The sequence below is a fragment of the Lagenorhynchus albirostris genome, chromosome 16 (genome assembly GCF_949774975.1).
Source record: "Lagenorhynchus albirostris chromosome 16, mLagAlb1.1, whole genome shotgun sequence".
NCBI lineage: Eukaryota > Metazoa > Chordata > Mammalia > Artiodactyla > Delphinidae > Lagenorhynchus > Lagenorhynchus albirostris.
In genome coordinates, this window is record NC_083110.1 from 46,173,081 (window position 1) to 46,190,600 (window position 17,520).

The window sequence follows — 17,520 nt, forward strand, 5'->3', positions numbered from 1 at the left end:
TTCTCTACATTAAAGTCATAAACTCTGTTCTCCAAAGGACACTTAAAAAAAAAAAGATGCTCAATTTCACCATTAATTAGGAAAATGTAAATTAAGACCACATGATATACTATTTTATACTCACTAGAACGGCAACAAAATACCACATGTTGGAAGGAAATGGAGCAACAGATAAACTATGATAGATTTTCAGAATAGAATTTTATTTAACAATAAAAATTAATTTAGTACCATTAATGTAACAAGTGAATCTTAATTCAACTGAGTGAAAAAAAAAGAAAGCTGCAGAGTATTACATGCAATATATTCTTATCAAGCCTAAAAACAAGTAAAACTAGGCAATATATTGTTTGGATATATACATGGGCATAGTAATTATGTTCCAGAATGGAAATCAACTATCAACATTAAGAACACTGTTTAATTCAGCTGAATTTTACTTTTGGTAGCAAGACTTTCTCAGTGAAAAAGTTTCCAGGTTTATGTTCTATGACAAGCTCTTCATCTCATCTCAGATTGATTCTCTGACAAGCACTGGCCTAGACTCTTCAACTCCAGAGAAGGGGAAGACCTAATAACTGTAATCTTCCCAGATAAGGAGTCTCAATCAAAAGCAATTCCAGAGTAAAGGAAATGACTCCCCCAGGCCTCCCTGGAGCCTTCCTCCCTGGTTTACGTAACTTCAGATCTGGCAGGGCCCTTTTCTGTCATTTCCAGTGACTCAGGCAGACTGTTTCCTGTGCCCTTTGTTTTACGCATTTCTCCCACCCTGGCCTGTGTTGCCTTCCTCTTCCAATGAGGAAGCTGGCCTCTTCAATCCTTTCTCCTTCCTTCCCCAAACCACATTGGCCTTTCCTTGGCTGATTTTGACCTTGGGCAAGCTGAAGACCTCAAAGATCCCTCCATCCTTCAGAGCCTCACACACAATCTCAGAACAAAGCAGGAGAGATCCTGAGGAACTTCAGATCCATAAGATGTTTGAGAATGGATGAAACACTGAGTTTGACTTACGTGTTCTTTTATACACTCTCTGCTATCTCCTACTTCACTGTTCTTGAAATTCAGAAAATCCACAACTCCTTCGGTCACTGCAGCTTTGCCTAGAATAATAAAGGCAGGAAATTAGAAAGGAGGCAACCAGAAGGAACCGAGGGTCCAAGCGGAAAGAAACTCTCTTGTATAATCAATCTTGACATTTAAAAGGAAAAAAAGCCACCTGAATTAAGGAAAGTCTCTACCTTGGTCTAAGCCAATTTTCTTCTTTAACTGAAACTATTAATAGTAATTTAATGTTTGTAGAAGAATTCATCATTATTTACAAAGAGATTTCACATGCATTTTCTCATTTGAGCTGTAAGATATTGAGACTAGGCAAGTATTATCTTAAAATGCAGCAGCCAAATTTCCCAAAGGTTAGGGAACTTTCCAGTGATCATTCAGCCAGCAAGCATCAGAGGAGGAATTCGAACCACTTCTATGACTCCTTATTCCAAACTCTTCCACGGCACCAAATGATATAATGGTTTCAATTTGAAAAGCAGTATTATTATTTCTTCTTCCACTAGATACAGTGTCTTAAGCAACAGATATAGAAACGGCTTTGCCTCCTGAATGACAAAGACACTGCCATAGGATTAAACGTTTATTTACCAGAGACAACACAGAGGGTAGAAAATCCATACCAAGTTAGTTAAGAAACACATGTATCTTTTCCACATACCCTCCTTTTCTCTTTAAGTCATAGTTATAGTTGCTGGGCTTTATTTCTCTCTCTCTCTCTCTTTTTTGGAAACAATTTCAAGTTTAGAGAAAAGTTGTAGAATAATAATAGTACAAAGACTGCCATGTACTCTTTATCCATGTTCACTTGCTAATAACATTTAACGTACATACTTAATCATTCACTCTCTCTCTACAGACACACACATTCACTCAACATTTGTTTTATAAGCTTTTTTTTTGGCTGCGCGCCATGCATTATCCTAGGTCCCTGACCAGGGATCGAACCCGTGCCCCCTGCCGTGGAAGGTCGGAGTCTTAACCACTGGACCGCCAGGGAAGTTCCTCACTTAACATTTTTCTGTTTCTGAGCCACGTGGAGATAAGTTTCATACATCATGGCTCTAAAAACTTCAGAATTTATTTCCTAAGAATAGGGATATTCTTACAAAACCATAATGTTGTTATTGATCTTAGTAAATGTAATATCGATACAATACTTTAATTGACCGCCATATTCAATTAACCCAATAATGCGTTTTATAGCATTTCTTTTTCCTCCAATTCAGGATCCAGTCCAGGGTAAGGTATTATATTTAGCTGCCATTAATCTGCGACACACAGCACTTTTTTATCTTTTATGACACTGACACTGACACTTTAGAAGAATATAGTCCTCCCCTTTTTTTATATTAATAAAACATTACCATTTTGACTTGTCTGACATTTCCTCATGATTCAATTCAGCCTATGCATTATCAGGCAGAAAACTACAGAGTTTTCTTCTCCTGGTGTCATAGCTGAAGGCATGTGAAGTCTATGTGCCCCTCCCTGGCGATATAAATTTTGATCACCCAGCCAAGGTGCTGTCCAATTTCTCCCAAGAAAAATTATTATTTTTTCCCTTACATCTAATAAGTAATCTGTGGGGAGACACTTTAAGACCATGCAAATATCTTGTCCCTCATCAAAATGTCCCCCTAGATTTAGCATCCACTGGTGACCCTTGCCTGATCTGAACTTTACTACCATGGCTACAACATGCTCATGGTTCCAACTCCAGCATTCCCTCCACATTACCATCCAGGACTCAGCAGTCTACACTATTTGTTCATCCATTTGTCAATTTATGATCAGTAAGGATATATGAAGTCCTACTTTTTCAACAATTTATAATTTATCACTGTACTTAATAATTTTGGTGCTCAAACTGTCTCAGATTTAGCCAGTGGGCGACCCTTTAAACTGGCTCCTTTACCTTTGTGACATGCCCCCATCATTTTTTTTTATTTTTCTACTTTTATTTCCTTACTTTCTGACATTAAAAAAAAAGTTCTAGGCTCATCTTGTACTTACTCTGTCTCTGCCCTAGATGCAGACATTTCTCTAAACGCCCTGGGTCCTTTCAGTGGAGAATGGTGTTATACAGACCAAGATCTAGGATAACCCTGTTTGAAAGGCATTGTCTAGTTCCACTGATTACTTTTCATTTTGAATGAGTCACATTTTCCTGCTTCTTTGCATGTTTTTCTGTTATAAGGTTGACAACTGGGAGGTGTTCAGTTTGGTTCTGATGGCAACTAAATTACTGGCAGATCCTCTCAATTCCGTCAGGCTTGGTTTTATAATTGGTTAAGATAGGTCTATTTGAGATACGTCCTTGGTCCTAATGCATGACCCTTAATCATAAGGCATGGTCTTTCCAGTGTCTCGGAATGGTGAAGGTGCTCAGCAAGGTCTCTCCACCCTGGCTAGCCCAGAACTCTCCATTTCCCTCCATACTGCATGAACCTTGCTATGGCCATTCTCTTCCCTGCCTGGGAACAGCTGCTCTCTGCTAGGTCTCACCCTGTATGGATACACATCTCAGCTTCTGGGTTCCCCTCTCATAGTTCCCTCCTCCCCAGTAGCCTGCCATACAAATTCCAGCCTCTTCAGCAGCCCTGAACTCTGGAGACCCACCGTGCTGTAACAGGCTCCCCCTCCTTGGTACCCCAGGAAGGGAATGCTGGGAACAGGGAATACGCTCCAGCAGAAAACTAGGGCAAATGTGGGTCTCACCTCATGTGACTCTCTTCTCTCAAGGATCAACGTCCTGGCTGCCTGTTTTCCCGTGACTGACAGTAACTGGCTCGTGTACTGTCCAGTTTTCTAGTTTACTGAAGGAGGGCCAAGTCCAGTACCAGTTACCTCTCTATTTCTCTTGGTGCCTTCAACACTAAGTGATGCTTGTGGGACACAGAGCTGCTCTATTGGGAAGAGTTAAGAATCAAATACTTGGAGCATGTAACAAATGCTCTTTATTTAAACATTTCAAAGAAACTAACAATCTGTTTCTTAGAAACGTTATGTGTTTACTTTTATTGCAGCACTGTGGCAAGAAAAACGCTCTCTAGCAGTCAGGCAATTCTAAATAAAATGACAAGAAAGTGTCTCTGTTCCTTCCGGAAAGCTGATACTCACTTCAGATAGCCAGCTGGCTATCACTCTGACATATATTTCCCTTTATTTCCATAACTCTTCCTCCAAATGGCAAAATAAAACACTACTGTCTAGCCAAAGAATCCAAAGTTAGTTGCTATTCTTTATTTTTCTTGTTTATGTGCATGTACTTAGGGGTGAGGAGAAGACTCCTTTTCATATAAATCATTTTCTGGCATATTTCCATTTCCACTTCTAACCACTGGTGAGAAAATAATCAGAGAAAAAGTAGTCCAAAAGAAAACCTGCAACCCCAGATACAAAGTTAATCAAAAGGAAACTGGCAAACAAGAACAGTATTTTCTTCTCACATGCTGTGAGAAAAGAGGAGTTTGCCATCACAGGAAAATGGAGATTAGGCCTTTCCCTGCACAAGCCAGTGGATCTGAGCCACGGGCGCGTGCACACATGCAGCTTTCCACACGGCGCACCAGGCAGAATGGGGGACGACCCCTTTCTACTTCTTGAGCAGACTTTCTCCATATTGGACATGCACACTGCAGCCCATCTAATTCATTTTCTCTAAAGGAATCGGTGCATGGAAGTTACATCTCTCTTCGGTTTTACTCCAGGCCCCCTAGAACTTAAAGGCGAGCGTCTGATGTAAACGCAGTGTTTATCTGTCCATTTGCCTGCCTCACCGTGCAGGCACTCCCCATCCTCGGGGGACTCTTACATCAGTCTTCTCAGGTCTCAGCTTCTCCGTGTGGACCCCGCTGAGCTCTGTTTCCTCAAGTCAGCATGTGTCCAGCACTCTCATCAAGTGGTTCCCCTTTCTCAGGAATAGAGTCAGAGCCCCTGGGCTTCCCAAAGAAAGACCTCTGCGATCTGCTCCCTGCTCAGCTTTCCCCGTCACCCCCCACAACATGCTATGTCCTGTGAATGAAAACCCAAGAGCCGTTTCCCCTTCATGAAAGACCCCTTCCTCCCTTTCTCCTCTTGACTAAATCACTGAGGCTTGATAACCTCTGGGAAATATGTCACGATCACCATTCAAAGCTGGGTTAGTGCCTCGACCTTAGTATCCTCACTGCACCTGTGCTAACCTTTACAATGATAACAATGTTTACTGAGCGCTTACATGTGCTAAGCACTAGGGGCACTTAGCACGCACTATCTCATTGAGTGCTCACACCACCTCTGTAGGTAGGAGCTGTTAACAGTCTACCCTGCAGATGAGCAAGGGGACAGAGAGGGTCAACAGCCTCCCGCATGCCACACAGCCAGTGAGGGGTGGGGCCAAAGAGCTTAAAGGCTTTCTATAAACAGTACTTAACATATTTAACTGAAAAACTGACAGTATGACTGGTGTTTCCAGGGAAAGGCCCAGAATGGCAACAGATGATGACCCTGTGACAGCATTAAAAGGGTAAGAGTAAGATGTGAGAAACTCATCAGAATTCTTTAGAAGAGGATGCCGTAAAGTCACTCATAAACTAACATCAACTGTGACGCTCATAAAAGAACAAAATATTTCATCAAGACAGGGGACCAGCAATTTCAAGAATCCAGGAATATACACATGGCTCAAGCAAAAAGTATTTAAAAGTAGTGGGGGAAATGGAAAAGGATGTTCTTACTAGAAACAAACAAAAATTGGAATTCCCTGGCGGTCCAGCGGTTAAGACCCTGCGCTTCCACTGCAGGAGCAAGGATTTGATCCCTGGTCAGGCAACTAAGATCCTGCATGCTCTGGGGTGCAGCCAAAAAAAAAAAAGAAAAGAAACAAACAAAAAAATGTATCAGGTCAAAGATTAAAAGGACTTCTCACAGGGAAGAATCTGGAATATTTGTGTAATTAAATCAATTCTATTCTCAAGAAGCTCGTATACTGCACAACCAGTAGGATCGATGCTCCATGTTAGCTAGCACACGAGTAAGTGAGGACTGGGGAACGGGCAAAATCCTGTTGTAGACCATCTGGGCCCTGCATGTCACTGGTCCAGTATGTTCATTCCTGGCCCCAGGTTGTGGAGTTGGGGACCTAACGAAGGAGGCATGAACAGGACTCCCATGACCAGCTGCCCCCCAAATGGCACAGTGTAAAGCAGACAGTATGAGTGTTTCAGTACCATGCATCGCCTCACACAGGGGAGGAGTCTTCACATCGCAGACCCTGACTGTGAAGGAGGATGTACAACTTCAGGTCATAATTAATATCAGCCAGAGTCAGAGTGACCAATGCTGGGCTCCACACTTCTAGAGAAAACTGAGAACAAAACAAAACAGAAAAGGACCAAAAGTAGATGAAACCCACAGGGATGAAAAGTATGAAGCCCACAGGGCAAGTCTAACCTAGGAAAGAGAAAACAAGGAAGACTCCACCATTTAACATCATTTTAAGCACTACCCTGCTGAGAGCCATGGACAGCATTTTTCCATTCCCACTAAAGACAGCATAGAGAAAATAGTTTTAACCTGAAGTATGAAAAGTTTAGCTTCAATGTGAAGACGTTCCTAAAGGCAGAATTTTTAACAAAGGAATATGTAGTTTGTATACCCATGACATGCTTGCTATGATAATTACCAATGTTTGGGGCTCTCATATTTGTATTCAAGTAGTATTGGCGTTATGATTCTGCCTCAGAGAAGTTGCAATAATAACAGGTAACACAACTGTTTACTGGGTGCTTTGCTATAGGCTAAAGGTCGCTCAGGGAGACCTGAGACAGAAGCTCAGCTCTGCTTGTGCTGTGGGCTTCACACAGTCTTGCCTGATTCAAAATCCAACCTCTTAACTACAGGGACAAGGCTTACTATTTGTAAAATGGGATAATACCTGCTTCATGAGGCTCTTGGAAAGACTCAGTAAGTTAATCATAAAATATTTAGCCTGTGCCTACCCCACAGTAAGCACTTAACAAATGTTAGCTATTATGATTGACAAATAATTTTAACCTTGCCTGGGTCAACCTCTTCTAGTTATTCAGTCTCTGATCCTATTAAAGTCAAGATAGTTTATGTCAATGAGGCAAATACAACTTCAAGATGAAAAAGAACTGGTCATGCCTTCAACCATTTCACCTGTCCATATCCATCCGCTCCTTCAACAGAGTTTCACAGTGAGCCCACCATGTGTAGAGCACTGGGGCAGGGCCTGTGCAGAATACGAAGACAAAAATGACATGGCCCATAGCTATGCTCAAAGAACACGGTCATCTTATTATTAACCACAAACACTGCAGAATACTCACTACGTGCCAGGAACTGTTCTAAGCACCCTAAGTGCCGTGTGTGTGTGTGTGTGTGTGTGTGTGTGTGTGTGTGTGTGTGTGTACTCTTTTAATCCTCACAACAACCCTTTAAAGTAAATACTATTTATTATTCCCAATTTATGGATGAGAAACTAAGGCACAGAGATAAGTAACTCGCTCCATCTTTCACAGCTTGTAATTGACAGAGCTGGGATTCAATTCCAGGCTGTCCAATTTCAGAGTCTTGGGCTCTTAACCACTCGATATATTGCCTCCTCCGAGACTTGACCACTAAGAACTAGAGCAAGGACAGACTATGATAAGGGCCCAGCAGGAACATAAATAAAGTGCAGTGCTCATGAGTGAGCTGTGCTATCTTAACACCTAACACAGAGTACGAGTCCTTTAACTACAGAATGATGTGTTCAGGCACGTGATACCAACCAGACCGAAAGCCATCCATAAAGCACTGGTGTCTGCCACTCTGAAGGGTCCTCTTCTCAGCGATTTAACACGTGCTAAAGGGAAAGAGGAGCGCTCGGAATCTGGGCTTAGAAGTCAGACATGCCTGGGTTTCAATCCCAAGTCCTCCAATACAGCCTTGAACAAATTTCTTGATCTTTCTCTGTGCTTCAGTGTCTTCACTAAGGAGTAAATGAGATAATTTATACAAAGGACTTCATTCTAGTACTTGGCACTAAGGACTATATATGTAAAATAATATTAATTAATCAATTAACTAATTAAGTACTGGTTTGCTTCAAGACTCAGTCCTAAGCCATATGGAAAAACCCCCAAGTAGACAATACCAAGTTAATAGACCAAGAAGAATGCAATCTGTAGTATCTGAAATATACTGTGGATTCATTATGAATAAATATGAACTACTGTAATTTAAAAATATTATAAGCCTGTGTTTCTAAATGCTAGGGAATAAAAAAACCTTCCATTTTAAGAGATAAGAGGGGCTGCTGTATACTAAGGGCCGACTCTGTTCTTGGTCGCGCAACAGTCACTTCACAGATGTCACTGAGTCTTCAGAGCCACTCAGAGGCTCGTCAAATGATCCAGATTTTACAGGTGAGGATTCTGAGCATCCCAGAGACTAAGCGATTGGGCTCCACAATAGACAGCGGAGACTGTTGCTAAAAATTAGAAGACTCACCCGTGAGGCAAGCAGGAACGTAATCTTGGGATCAGGCAGTCACTCCACAGAGCATTTCTTTGGCACTCGCCGGACTTTCACTGGGCAACATTCCATGTAATCCAACTCTCATCCCCAAGGTGTGTTCTGTGCTTTAAAGAAGCCCAAATCACTGAAAGGTTAGGATATGTCACCCATCAAAGTGACATACTACTACAGATCTCATTCTATCACCCAATTTAGTCATAATGGCCTTGGGAACATTATCAGAGAGGCGTGATTTACAAACTGCTATGGCTCTCCAAAAGTGACTAAATTTCCACAAGAACAAATTGGGTTCTAGAGCTGGGACACTGTGAAAATGAACATCCACAGCACAGCACAAAGTATGTGTCTGGGTGAGACTAAAGAAGGAAGAAGTATATTGCAATATCCTTTTCTCGTTTTGTTTATAGCAGAGGATCCTTATCACACATAGTGCAATCAGTGACTCCCGAACTTTCTTATTTGTGGTTTTCTCTGTGTCAACTCGCCCACAAGAAAAAGAGGAAAGCAACAAGAAAGTTCCCTGTATAAATTCTAAGACTTGAGTCTGCTTCTAATACTTCCAGAATCTGAACTCCATCCTTGACAGCAGAGTCCACATTTTGATCGCCACTGTATCCTCAGCACAACACACGGATGGGTATACCATAGGCCTTCAATAAATATGGGTGATGTTCACGCCCAGAACAATACAAAAATGTAGGGGAAGGAATTCCCTGGCAGCCCAGGGGTTAGGACTCCACACTTTCACTGCCGAGGGCCCAGGTTCAATCTCTGGTCGGGGAACATAGATCCCCCAAACCAAGCCGCAGCCAAAAAAAAAAAAAAAAATTGTAGGGGAGAAAAGGTGAGAAGGGCTGCCCCAGGAAGGATCACTTAGCCCATTCAAGCAGGACTCAGCACCAAAATGCTGCTTGCAACTGAATAATTTTAAGAAATGTAGGATTTTAGGAGTTCAGATTTTCTGATTTTTTTTTTTTTTGGAAGGAACACATATTAAACTTTGGGGGCAAAAAAATGCCTCCCAGCCCCTCTTAACTATTCAAAATACTTGCCAATATTTTGAAATACTTACTGGCCTAAAATATGCCTTCTAATCTGCTATTTCAGAAATATGAATCATATATGTGAAAAATTTACTGCTAGCACTGTGCTAGATATAGCCGACACAAAGAAGACCAAGACTGGGCCAACTAGAGTTTAATAGAGACACAGACTGTAAACAAATAATTACAATACCATACAATTAGAGCTTCTGGCAAAGCGAGTTGAGTGTGGAAGGGTGCAGAGGAGGGCAAGACTAAGCCTGCTGTGCATTTCAATCCCACATGTGAGGAAGGATCTTTCTTTTCCCAAAGTCCTTTGCAATTTCCTTGTCCAATCCTCATTATTTTCTTTAAAGCAATAAAGCAGCACAACCCATCTACGTACTAAGTACTTTAAATAGTCATCATGCTCCTCAAACATCATCACACCCCCATGAAAAACTGCACATTACTTTAATGCACGCTAGTTAAATAAGAAGTTTCTCAATTAATGACCAGCCACACCATAATACTGGTTGCTAAAAACATACACAGCTTCAGCGTTTAAATAAGCTGTACCAGGATTTTCTGGCCCTAATGTTTCCTCCAAAATCCCTGGCCTTCTTATAGCCAATTAAAACTGTATGTAATTTTCTGTCCAAAAACCTTAAAGATATAAGCCAAATGAATTGTTTACCTAAAATCATCACACCATCATTAGCAGTTCATTTCATTAAATGATTTACATGCTACCCATCTGCAAGAAAGATTCGAGGCAACGTTCGATAGAAGATACATAGGCACTTGGAAGTCACAAATATAAAGTCATGAAATGAAAGAAGTTGATTTTCCAACCACAAGATAATGCTGTTGGTGTACTTGAACAGTAAAATTTCTACATTTCTAATAGGCAGAGCAAAAAGGGAAATGAGGCAGGCCACATAATTCTGATTAAAGGAAGAATAGAAAAAGGTCTTTCCCCCTAGGTACTGAGAAAGAGAATCATCTTTTTTTTTTTCCTTTTCCATTATGATTTATTATAGGAAATTGAATATAGTTCCCTGTGCTATAGAATAGGACCTTGTTGTTTATCCATTCTATATATAATAGTTTACATCTGCTAACCCCAAACTTCCAATCCATCCCTCCCCTACCCCCCACCCCGCCAGGATCATCTTTTTTTAACAATGGCTTATATAATACATGCAGCAGCATTGTCATGTGGTTTCTTATATTTTTACTATGAGTATAATATTAACGTGTACCTCAGAGAAGGTACTCAGGGAGGCACTGACAATATAGAAATAAACACCCTTTCCTTCTATCAAGTTTAAAAGTCCTAAATAAGATGACTGAAAACACATCGGGCAGGAAGGTGTCACAGAGAAGTTGGTCCCCAAAACAAGATCTTCCAGGAAAAACCAATCCAAAATTTTTTCTAATACATCAGCACTAAATAAAAAGACCAAAAAAACCCTACGCTAATGAGGAAATGAGGATAAAGTGAAATGACTACTTTGCCCCATACAAGAAAGCATTTGGCATCATGTATCAAGACCCTTAAAAGTGTTCATACCCTTTGACCCAGCTCCAGTTTGAACCCATCTTAAGGAAATAATTAGAAATGAGGGTAAAATTTTATACATCAATGTTTATCATGTTTTTACTACTAAAATTCAAAATTACCTAATTGATCAACAACAGGGAAATGGTTTAAGAAATTGTGAAATATCCACAAAACAGAACAGTATGCAGCCATTAAAAATTATATGCATGCAGAAATGCTTAAGATATAATATTAAATGAGGAAAACAGGATACAAAAATATTCTTCTAAGTATAATATAATATAAAAATATGTATATACAGGAAAGGAATAGGTTAAATATACCAAGTAAGTTGACAGCATAATGTTTTCATGCCTCTCTTATTTACCTTTATAACCACAGCAACTAGAACAGTTTCCAGGTCATGGGAGGCATGCAGACATTGCTGAATGAATCGTTTTCACCATTAAAAACAACAAATATCATTTTTTAAAATGTCCAGTCTTTTTTATTTGTGCCCTGGCTATTCATAAGAAACAGGTCAAACATTTGTTAAGAAGAGGTGCCTGTTTGGAGCACCACAGTGAAAATATCACTCATGGGGAGGGAGAGGTTTTGTCCCATCTGTCGGTAAAAAGACCACTTGGCAGGAATGATATTCATGCTCCTTTCCATCCCTTTACCAGTGTTGGGTGTGACTGAAGAGTTAGGTTCTTGGGAATTTGTATGAGTGTCCTTGTTATCTTTAATCTACACTCTGATGTTCAGCAAACACTGACTTTCTAAGGTTCATTCCATCTACAAAATTAGAGTCTATGCTTTAAGTATTCTCAGCAGACAGAAAATATAAAGGTTGCTGATCATGCCAGGATCATTTATCTTATTCACCCACATTTGTGACAGGAACCAAATCAGTGTAGAATTATTAAAGAAAGGAAGAGGCATCTAAATGTTTAGTTTCTTATCTAAAATTGCCTTGTGGGTAATGTGTTCCACTTTGTTTTACTGGCACCTTGGAAGGGGAAAAAAAAAGTTTTAATCAAAAGTTTATTTTTCAAGAATATTTTTCTCCTAATTCATTTTCCAGATGGATCTCATTTGACAAAAACAGGACAAATTCTTTGCTCCTCCGCTAAACTCAGAAAAGTTTAACTTTTTAATCCCCTGGGTCAAAACCCATGGTTGGCCCACTTCCTTTTACAGGAGCCACAGGAGGATGTGATTGAGCTTTGAGCCGTGAAGGTGAGGGCTGCAGGGCTGGAGGAAGGGAGCCTGGTTCCATGATGTGCCCCAGAGCGGGGCTGGACCCCAGTCAACCGCCCAGAGGTCTGGTTTTGTTTGAGGTGCATCACCAACGCTCTCACGTCAAAAAAATAGACACACTGTCCAGAGTTATCATTACTCGCACTTCTGTGGCTTCTCCACGTGTATCACTGGCCACATCTTCACAAGATGAGCGTTCTCCTACTAAAGGGTCTATAGCGCATCTTTTTTAACAGAAGCCTAAACAATTTTTACTGAAAATATCTCTTTTCTATACTCTCTCTCTATGTTGCTGGTCTCCCAAGTTTGGGGCCCTACAATGGAGTTTAAGATATCAAAATCTTGGGCTTCCCTGGTGGCGTAGTGGTTGAGAGTCCGCCTGCCGATGCAGGGGACACAGGTTCGTGCCCCGGTCCGGGAAGATCCCACATGCCGCGGAGCGGCTGGGCCCGTGAGCCATGGCCGCTGAGCCTGCGCGTCCGGCGCCTGTGCTCCGCAACGGGAGAGGCCACAGCAGTGAGAGGCCCGCGTACCGCAAAAAAACAGAAAAAAAGAAAAAAAAAAGAAATCAAAATCTTAACTCAGAGTTACCTCCCCAGACTTAAACAGTTGCTTATGTAAAAAGAAAAATTGCTCACGTGTCCCCGCCGCAACAGAGTGCCAGCAGCCCGAGGAAGTGGCAGTGCCCCTGCAAGCATCAGCTCCCAGCCTCACCGCCCCTCTGGCTTTCCTGATACCTCAGGATCCCCAGGTCCTGAGGGGCGTCAGCAGGAGCCATCCCTGGCTCACAAGGCCCTCTGCTCTCCAGACCTCCTCCCACCAGCATGGGAGAGCAGAGAGCGGCCAGACGTGGCAGCCAGGGACCCTTCCTCTGCAGAGTGGACTACCAGCCTGTCTCCCCTGTTCCTTCCAAGAGGAACTGGGTTGGAAATACTGTATGCCCATTGTTTTATTAATAAAACTTTGGGAGGAGGAGTAATATATACTCACCAAAGGGAAATTAGAAGAGAGGGGACAAGGCACTAACATTATTATGTATTTCTTGCCAACCTGTGTCATTTGAGATTTCAACGAAAGCAGAATCCTAGACTATGCAGATCGCCAACCTAGACAGACACTGCTCAGTATTATGTGAACTTAGGCCTCACTTTACAGTGTTCCCAGAAGAGTGAGCAGACCCCACATGGGTGGAGAAGATACTGTATTTCTCTAAGTGCCTCGCCCACAGTGTATACTCAAAGCTCTCAGCTCTAAACTCTAGCTAGAAAGAAGGTCCTCTGAACAAAAGAGGATATAAGAATATCCATCTTCGCCTAAATAATTTTTTTAAATCCTCACGCGAAAAAAAAGAAAAAATCTATAGCTAACTAAATTTAGTAAACTCAGGGTTAACCCAAAGCCAAAAGATGTCTTTAAGGCAAGACACCCGGAGCCTCAGTATACTAACTGCGAGATGCAAGTGGGGATGTAGGGGCTGCGGGATACGCTGACCTGTCTCCTTTCACAAGCCTATTTGTCCCGCCTCCTTTTATGATTTCCCCCATGGAGGCTTCTCCTAAGAATAGTGTCCCACAGAGTATATTCTAAGAAATGCTGCTGCCAAGTATTTCCTTTAAATAAGACCTAAATTCTTAATGGGCTGACTCACTCATAGAGCTCTGTGGCCTCACCTCTGAGAACTGGAAGCCTACCATGGACTAGGCCTTTAGCTGGAAACCTTATAGCACCTGAGGCTCTCACATCTCTGATTCAGCCACTCCCGGGGCAAGGGAGCCAAGCCTAGGCTTAGTGGGTGTTCCCCAGCCACCCTAAGAGTGTATGATGTATGATGTGTATGATGATGTTTAGCAGGGAATTTCCCAGGCAGAGTTTCAAACCAGGCAAATGTAGTCATTATTAAAGTATTAGACTTAGTTTATCTATGTTCCTCTTAACTATACTGATATATCCCTTCTTTCTTCCCGCTCTTTAATTCACCCCCAATCACATTTATTCCTCATAATCAGAACACTCATTTCCTCTGTGCTAATGATCAACTAAATCCAGAATAAAATGTGAGGGACTAACAGCTTCTTAGAACTACCGGTAATGTTTGGATTTAAAAATAATTATACATTGAAATACTTGGATAACAGGTTGACAAAGCACCCTTTAATAATCTGATCATGTTTTTATTTACTGTATTAAACTTTTTAATTACAAAAATAATTACACATGTTCAAATTAAACATTTTAAGCACTTAAGCCCTAAGAAAGAATTCCAGGTACTTGGAATTCAACCACTTAAAGATACTCCAAGTGAACATTTTGATTAATGCCTTTTTCCCTCTATGTTTTTTCCCTCTATGTTTACATATTTCTTTATTGAAACATTAACCTTATATACTCTATTACAGCCTATTTTTCATACATTTTGTTCCATGTCAATATTTCTCCTCAATATCACTGTCATGGTTATAGAATATTCCATTGTATAGATGAATTATAATGTGTTCATCCAAGGCTCTTTGGGGGGCCATCTGGGTTGCTTCCAATGTTCAGTTTCAAACAATGCTCACTAATACTCAGAGCTGAATCTCTGAACAAAGCTCTACTCATTTGCTTAGAAATTACTCTTAGAAGTAGGCTCACTGAGTCAAAGGAAGAACACACTGTTTCTCAATTGGTCACAGGAGACTGTGAAGGGAAAAACCAGCCCGCTGACTCATTTTAGTTTGCCATTTCTCTCAACCTCCTGTAGCTGCATTTCCCCAGTCTGTTCCTATTGTCTTTACTGTTAGTCTAATTATTATCCGGTTTTAAGATATTCAAATCCCACAGTCTATTGGACATCCTTAGGTCAACAAGCTTTCTGGCTTAACTCTTAGTCCTTTAAAATAAGATCTGATGTCACCCTCTCTTTTGTGTTCCTAAATTTTTATTCATCTGTCACTTCTCTGATATCTCTAACTGAATGACTGATATGAAGCAGCAACTTTTCCAGGACCCTTGTCTGATCCTTAGTTCAAAACTTTTTTCCTCCCCACAGTAGCTTTCTGATCCACAGGCAAAATAACTCCAGAAGGTTTGGGAGCTCAGAACACGTCCCTCCAAATCTCGAACCCTCCTACTGCTAAGAGCACTTGCCTGGGATGGTGTCTGTGATTAAAAAATATTGGATTCCCTGTCCCCACCCCCCTCATGATGTAACAATTTACTTAGCATCTCCTGTTTATTATTTTTTTTAATTTATTTATTTATTTATTTATCCTTGGCTGTGTTGGGTCCTCATTTCTGTGCAAAGGCTTTCTCTAGTTGCGGCGAGCGGGGGCCACTCTTCATCGCGGTGCGCGGGCCTCTCACTGTCGCGGCCTCTCTTGTTGCGGAGCACAGGCTCCAGACGCGCAGGCTCAGTAGCTGTGGCTCACGGGCCCAGTTGCTCCGCGGCATGTGGGATCCTCCCAGACCAGGGCTCGAACCCGTGTCCCCTGCATTGGCAGGCGGATTCTCGACCACTGCGCCACCAGGGAAGCCCTCTCCTGTTTATTTTTATGAGACCAAGGTGCCAGCGGGACAATGGACGGTGGTATCTTGTTCCATCAGAGTGTTTCCTGAGTGGAACAGTAGCAGCAGTTCAGGATTACTGTCTGGGTCGTAACTCTTGTCCACAGTGTACCACTGGGAAGGGCGAAGCTGCAAAGCAGGATCCAAGAGGAGTGACGGCTCCACTGTCAGAGCACAAGTGCCAGCCAGGAAGATGGCTGCAACCATTTGTTTATTTTCCCAGTAAGTAACTTAGCTCTATTAAGCCGTGCAGATTCATCAGATGATAAATGCTGGGTCTATTCTCAAGGAAGCACTGAACAAGATGCAGGCGAACCCAAAGAGCTCCAGTGTTTCTCGTGGCGGTGCATCAGCATCCTCAACAGGACAATCCTTCACTGTGTGCAACTGTCCCAAGGACCAAGGGGTGTTTAGCATCCACACCCTCGGGATGTTCGACGTTAATAATATAGACACCCCTCATCATTGTGACAACCACGAATGTCCTTACAGGTTTCTAAATGCCAGGGCCGGGAGGGCAGGGCAGTGGGGAGGACACCATCACCCACTGAGAATCTGTTTCTTTTTGGTGGGACAGAATGAAGACTTAGGAAATGGCAGAAAACAGTTATTAATCTGGATACGGAATTGTGCAAGCTCTAAGTACCATAAAGGGTCGAAAGAGATCAAGGAAGGCTAAAGGTGCAGAGCAAGAACTGGATAGGAACTGGAGATAGGAACTGGAGAGAGACAGCTATAACCTCTCCCATGGGTCCAGTCCAGGGTTAAAGTTTGTTGTGAAATGCTCTCTCACCAGCACACTGGACTGCCCTTCCTTTAAGCTGATCACACGATCTACTGCAAGTAAAGCACATCCTACACACTCAGCAATGCCAACTTTAAAATGCTCTTATTGTTTCTGCCTTCCGATTAGGGGCAAGTTTTCTCCTTGCATCCTGGGCAGTCAGGGAGGGCAGGAAATAAGGGAGTCTTGTTGAAGGTAAAGGCCACTGCCAGCCTAACCCTGCTGGGCCGCTCCAGAGAACTAGACCAGAAGCACTGCCCCTTCACCGCAGGGCTGGCCCTCACTAGGCACCAAGGGGACCAGAGCCTTGCCTGGTTCCTTTCTGCCCATGTCAGCTGTGATCAAAGGACCATTGTGCCCAGGGGGCCAGTGTGTTTAAGCCTCTGGGAACAATGCCCTTGTTGATCTTTGGTGCTCTGGTTGAATAAGGTCATTGACTGGTTTCAACCTCGGCCACCATCAATACCTTCACCTTTTACTGGAGAGCACTGGCAGCGGTATATTTTCTGATGTCACTGTTACACTCAGGCAAGACTGAAGAGGTCAGTGAATGAGACATCTTTTATAGATCCTACTCAATATTTACTAATGCCACACTATATACTAGGTATTATATGGCTGTGGTGTTCAAACATTTAGAGCTTATTTAAAATGCAGATTTCCAGGCCTCAGAAAGTCTGATCCAGTTAAGTTGTGGAGGCAGGAATGGGCCATTTAACCAACCCCGGGTCCTCCTGATACAGGTGACCCATGGGGAAACTTTATGAAACACTGCC

General features: G+C 42.1%; 1 protein-coding gene across 10 annotated transcripts in view; it reads right to left on the reverse strand.

Annotated features, from left to right (window-relative positions):
• SGMS1 (sphingomyelin synthase 1) overlaps window positions 1-17,520 on the reverse strand; it is a 291,522-nt gene that overhangs the window by 198,322 nt on the left and 75,680 nt on the right. For 9 of the 10 annotated variants that reach the window (XM_060125542.1, XM_060125537.1, XM_060125534.1 and 6 more), the window contains exons 3-4: window positions 8,560-8,685; window positions 1,012-1,100 (exon numbers count right to left, since the gene is read on the reverse strand). The gene's annotated coding sequence lies outside the window, so the exon portion shown is untranslated. The remainder of the gene's footprint in view (window positions 1-1,011; window positions 1,101-8,559; window positions 8,686-17,520) is intronic. The other variant, XM_060125536.1, reaches the window with a different exon arrangement.